Here is a 6,000-nt window from a genome sequence, read left to right as displayed (position 1 = left end):
CAACGTTTCTGATAGATCATTGAACGGTCGTGGCAACGCTTGCGAAATAGTTCATACAACTTCTTGTGTGAGTGAGATGGATGCTTACATAACGAATACAACTTTTACACATGAAGTGGGACCTTGTGCATGACCAAAACATGGCTGCAAGCTTGACATTGTGATCAACATGCAAAAGGATTTTCGTTGAATGGTCAAGTGAAGAGGGTGCAATGACTAAACACGAGCTCATGGGGTGAGCCCGAGTGATTGCAAACATCAAGTAAAACCCAAGGGAGGCTCTGAAATTGGATGTAGGCCAAAATTTTGGAGGGTGTTGTAGCCACTGCAATAGGTTCTTGTACAGTTGAGCTAGGAGAAGGAAGATTTTTTTTGGGTTATGGTTTTGGTGTTCAAAATATATGACACTCTCACCACGTTCGGATGTAAATTTTTATAAAGAGGCAGTGGTAGAACAATCAAGACAAACAATAAAGTAGGAAGAATAGTTAAGTGATTTGGCTAATATGACTAACCGATTATGGGTTGAAGGTGTTTTTATAGTATGAGCAAATGAAATAATAACATAAGAAGGGGATTCTTTAATAAGCATAGAAGTAACAAATTGTTTCTTTGGGACCTTAGGAACATCAACGACCAAAGTTTCTTGGAAGGCGAGATCTTCCCATTTTATGACTTAATGTTCCATCTTTTGGTTTGAAGGATCTGTTAGGACTAGTGTACTGGACTAAGACTCTTGACCTAGAGTGGATTACTATAGGATACAAGGTGTTGGTATGTCTGAAAGAACCTTGGGTCTGGATGGCAATGTTAATTATCTTGGTTTTCATATTAAAATGAGTAGTTTTGATTTCCAATTTAAGAATGTCCCAGAGATGTTTACCAAAGGAAAAGATTGAGAAGTTTGGGTAGCAGTCAAACCAAATGAAACCATTAGATAGTGGAGCCACTATTCCTCCAATTAATGAATCTATAAACTTATGGTGTGTGAGTTGTCTTATAGTGCATAAAACATAGGCATTGATACCTCTATGAACTAATGCAAAAATTCCAACCCTTATGCATCCAATATGTAAATAATTTGTGCCATGCTTCTGGGATTTTTTTTAATATGTTTTGGGTCTTATAAGAGTTATGGTTTTGGTGACTTCAAAATTCTGTTGTACTTGTGACACAAACTCTTTAACTATGACTTTGCTAATAGATTTCAAGTGAAAACAATTCAAATGTACATAAACACTGGATGGAGAAATGGCTAGTAGCTTCGATGCAACTTTTGGTTTATATTCTACTACTTCTATATCAACATCATTCATAGAAGATTTACAACAACTATCAAATATATTGTCAATATTAGAACAAGAAAATTCTTCAAGGTTGTTTATATTTTTAAAAGAGACTAATATGAAGTTTTTCTCCATAATTCTATAATGAAAATTGAGATGTACCTAAATTTTGTGCCTCTGATACCAATTTGTGACGCCAGAGGGTTCCTTTGACGAAGACTGAAGCTTTACTATTTTTTCTTCTTTCTTTACATGAACTTGATCTAAGCTTGCTCAGACACGTAAACCCAAGCTGCCAATATTGCATGGAGTGACTCCCTTAGTCCTAAGGATGTGGTGCAATGGTTGTTTGGGAGGTTTGGTCCCCACAGGTCTTGTGGTCCAATCGCAGGAAGGAATATGTATGTATGAGAATTGCTCCAAGCATGATTTATTCAGTCTATCATTTGTATGGACTAACTCCGTGCATTTCGGCAATGAAAAAATCTGCAACACCTCAATATTTAAAATTCAATGACTTTGTATAGGCCTCCAAATAGCTTTAGCAATTTAATTTAACTCAAATATCTGAATTTTCACAATTGCTTCAATTTCACTGTATTGGACGAAACTTTTGCCAATATTAGTACATTGGAGTATTTGGAACTTTCAAACTGTTATTGCGTTGAAGTATTTTTAAGACACATGAGATTGGGAACCAAATCAAATGTATATTAATCAATCTTAATATATGATGTACAATGTGTACATATTAATACATACATGAAAAATTTGAATTCGGTCTCGGGAGTTATTAGACTCCAATAGCTACCTAGACTAATCCAAGGTTAATCCCGAGGATTAGCTATCTAACATTCCCCTCTTAATCTGAAGGGATGTACCAAAGTCTAAGAATGAGAGCTGAAAATGCAGAAATGCATCTCAGCTAAGAGCCAAATTTCTCTTAGAAATGGTTTTTAAGGATAACGACAAAGCAAGATGGGAGAACTCAAGGTCTCAACGAACACCAACTCTAGAATCTTCATATCAGTTCTCAGAACAACCAAAAATGTGGTTTTAAAGTGATCAAAAACTCTAGAACTATCACAACAGTTCGTGGAACAATTCCAAACATGGAAGTGCTTAATAAACTCAACTCTGACTCGGGCTTACTTGACATCTTGAACTTGAACCTGTAGTAGACCATCAACCATTCCCCCCCTGTCAGATAGAGGGTGAGAAGTACTCTTCAACACTGCAAGGCTGCTCGTCACTCTGGAACATTTCTTCAATATGACCTGTAAATCTTCTTCATTGTTTTCATCCAATCTCAAGAAGCAATCCATCCAAAATTTAGCATCTCTCTTGTAGTAGTCTTTTTTCTAGATCATCCATTTGTGTGATGATTTCTCTTTCCAGAATGCTCACATGGGTGAATATAAAAACACTGATCTTTCACATGTCCAACTCTATTACATAGTTGGCATCTATCAACTTGTTCTTGAACAACATCATCCATAAATCCAACACTTCTGAATTATATAGGTTTAACAAAATATAGAATGTGAAGTGATACATCCAGAATATCCTTGTCATAACACAAACCAATCCTTTGTTTATTATGTGTAATCTCTTCCCATGGTCTTATAAATGTTTTGGTAACAACAGGCTTCACATCTGTATGAAAATGACTCTCGTATACACTTGCTTAAACACAACTTTTTGCTGCACCCAAATTTTTCTTTGAAATCACTTCATTACTCTTATCATTCTGATGATCAGGCACAGAGAAACCATTATTCTGAAAAGGAATAGGTTCATAATTCTTCTTTGTGAAGAGATACATCTAGAATATCCTTGTCATAACACAAACCAATCCTTTGTTTATTATGTGTAATCTCTTCCCATGGTCTTATAAACGTTTTGGTAACAACACGCTTCACATCTGTATGAAAATGACTCTCGCATACACTTGCTTAAACACAACTTTCTACTACACCCAAATTTTTCTTTGAAATCACTTCATTACTCTTATCATTCTAATGATTAGGCAGAGAGAAACCATTATTCTGAAAAAGAACAGGTTCATAATTATTCTTTTGTAATTTGTGTAACTCATCTCACTAAAACTGGGACTCTAGCTCCAAGAATTCAATTTTTCTTTTCACATTTTGCAAACATGACTCTATGTCAAAGAGCGTGTCCTTGATAACTTTGACACTGTTATGAATAGTGGATGAGATTAAACTGTGTAATAACTACAACAAATCATCGAATTTGGCCATTTTATCCAACAATCAACTTTGAAAAAGTGGTGTCGGATATCACCGAAAATGTACCCAATACAAATAAATTTACGATGATTTAACTGGGTGTCGGGTTCAATCGAAAATGCACCTGTTTACAACATAATTTCAACAAAAATGTATCAGATTATTGCAAACAAAATGTCGTCTTCTTATGACAACTTCCAGAAAAATATCTTTCAAAATTGTCTCTATAAAGATTTGAAAATGAGACCTTCAATAGACTAAATAACTATATAAACTTCACTAATCGCAATGCCATTTTATTCCCTTATTTAAATAAAAATAATATCACTCTAATTAAACCAGAAAAACAATGTATTCTTCCTCCTTCATGAATGCCAACAACACACAACTTTATCGCAATTACTGTGCAACTACTTCCAATTCAATGCCAATACAGTTTAATATATGATCTCAAACATAATCTACTTGACGGTCTCATGATAGTAGCATTAGTCTTCTACACGCATGAAGCAATAAGTTGCATGCACATGACTCCTACTGAGACAATACTATTAAAAGAATTCAAGCATTCATTATTCATCCTAACAGGGTTCGAAAACTTGGAATATCAGCATTATAACATATTTTCTCCAATCAATATGAAGAGAACCAATACAACTGTGATAATTATTGCAAAAAATTCTAACTTCCAAGCTTTACAAACTTCTGAAGTGCTTCTCTAATTCAGATAAATGTACTTTTCTTGCATGTTCCTTGTAGTTTGGTTTGTTGGCATGAACAAAAATCCTCTAGAGGCTAAATAGCAGACCCACTACACATAATATTATTTCAATGCCCCACTAGAACACACAAATTCTTAAATATTCGAGAGAAGCACTTCGTAGCCCCTGAAAACTACACACATACAGACTAAAAAATCAACCAACAAATATGAGAATGCCCATTTTGTTAGAAAATTATTTATTACAAAGAAATGGAACACATCAAGTATTGTAAATATAAACACAGAAAACACATAAAACAAGAGAAACATAGATATATGTGGTTCACCCAATTTGGGCTATGTCCAAGGAGAAACAACCAGTCCTTCGTTTTATATTATCCAACAAAGTGAGGAGATACAACCTACAACAAATCTGTTGTAATTCCCTCTTCTCTCTCACAGAATATCCTCTCTTTTTCTCGTTCAGAATACACATCTACATAGATGCAATACAATTCCCTGATATATAGTGAGGGGTTTCCTTCTATGGAAAAACCCCTAAGTTAAACAAAAATTCTATTGTCAGATTTCCACCTAATGAACGACCCAGATTGACTACAAAATTGCAACATTTTACATGGCAAATTTTACTTCTATTTTTAGCTTCGAGGGTCGTGCCCCCGATCCCACACCGGGAGAGGCTCTAAGGAATTGTCGTTGTCCCCCCCTGGAGCCCCGTGGTGGCAAGCATTAACGGGCGGTGTTGCCACAACATTATGAAATGGGGTCCAATGCAACAATACCTCTAAATAAAGAAGATAATATGGCTCCACACCCAACCCATTTAATCAACAAAAATACGTCAACCAATATGCCATTTCATCATAAGAAATAAGTCATTTGAAATCCACTTTAGCAATCATTCATTTCACTTGTAAATGCTTTTACTTTTTTTATGACAACAACATTCAATACAACAAGGAATTGGTCAACTTTTAACATTCTGCACCTGTGCCATCATATAAACTCCAATCAATTCCTTCCGTTCATTTTCATTTGTAGAATCGTTGTCAGTTTTTGTAACAACATAACTAGTGTCATTAATAATCAAAACATCCAGTTCATTTAATTTGCAGATGCCCAATATTGTGGAAAGAAAGCAAAAAATCAAATTACTTCCCTGGGCATGGCCAACGAGGATTGTGAGATCTTGGAGGAGGTCGGAAAGGCATCCCTTCAGCATGCATCCTCTGTTAACGAAACTCACAGTGAGGAGTGAGTCTGCATATCAACGAACCCTGATTTCACATTACATGACATCTTTCTCAGATCTTAATCTCCTCCACAGTGCTTTTACACGACGCTCTCACATCTTTTTTCTTTTAAACACAAAGACATCAAACACTTTGATCAATGCACAAATGATGACAATGAACAAGCAACAGATTCTTGGTTGTTCATCCCAAGATGAGAACAAAATCCAACGACTTTACTATGCTCTTCTGATCCAAATTGGATCCATAAATGACTGTCTCGGAACCATGACTGTATCGGGACGAAACAAATCCTTGAAGAATCCAAAACAGCAATCGAAACACCCTGAACCAGTGGCCATGGCAGTCGACGCGGAACGATGAGGACCTCGATCAAAGTGCGCTGACCGAGGCCCATGTAGACTATGGAGGTGGTTGATGTAGCCCATGGGAGCCTCGAAACGGGAAAAGGAGTTGATTTTCAATGCGCGATTAGCGCTTCGCTG

The sequence above is a fragment of the Pinus tabuliformis genome, chromosome 5_2 (genome assembly GCF_031772625.1).
Source record: "Pinus tabuliformis cultivar Carrire ecotype Pingquan chromosome 5_2, CPIR1, whole genome shotgun sequence".
Taxonomy (NCBI): Eukaryota; Viridiplantae; Streptophyta; class Pinopsida; order Pinales; family Pinaceae; genus Pinus; species Pinus tabuliformis.
The sequence above is the reverse complement of the archived record's forward strand: the minus strand, read 5'-3'. Positions refer to the sequence as shown.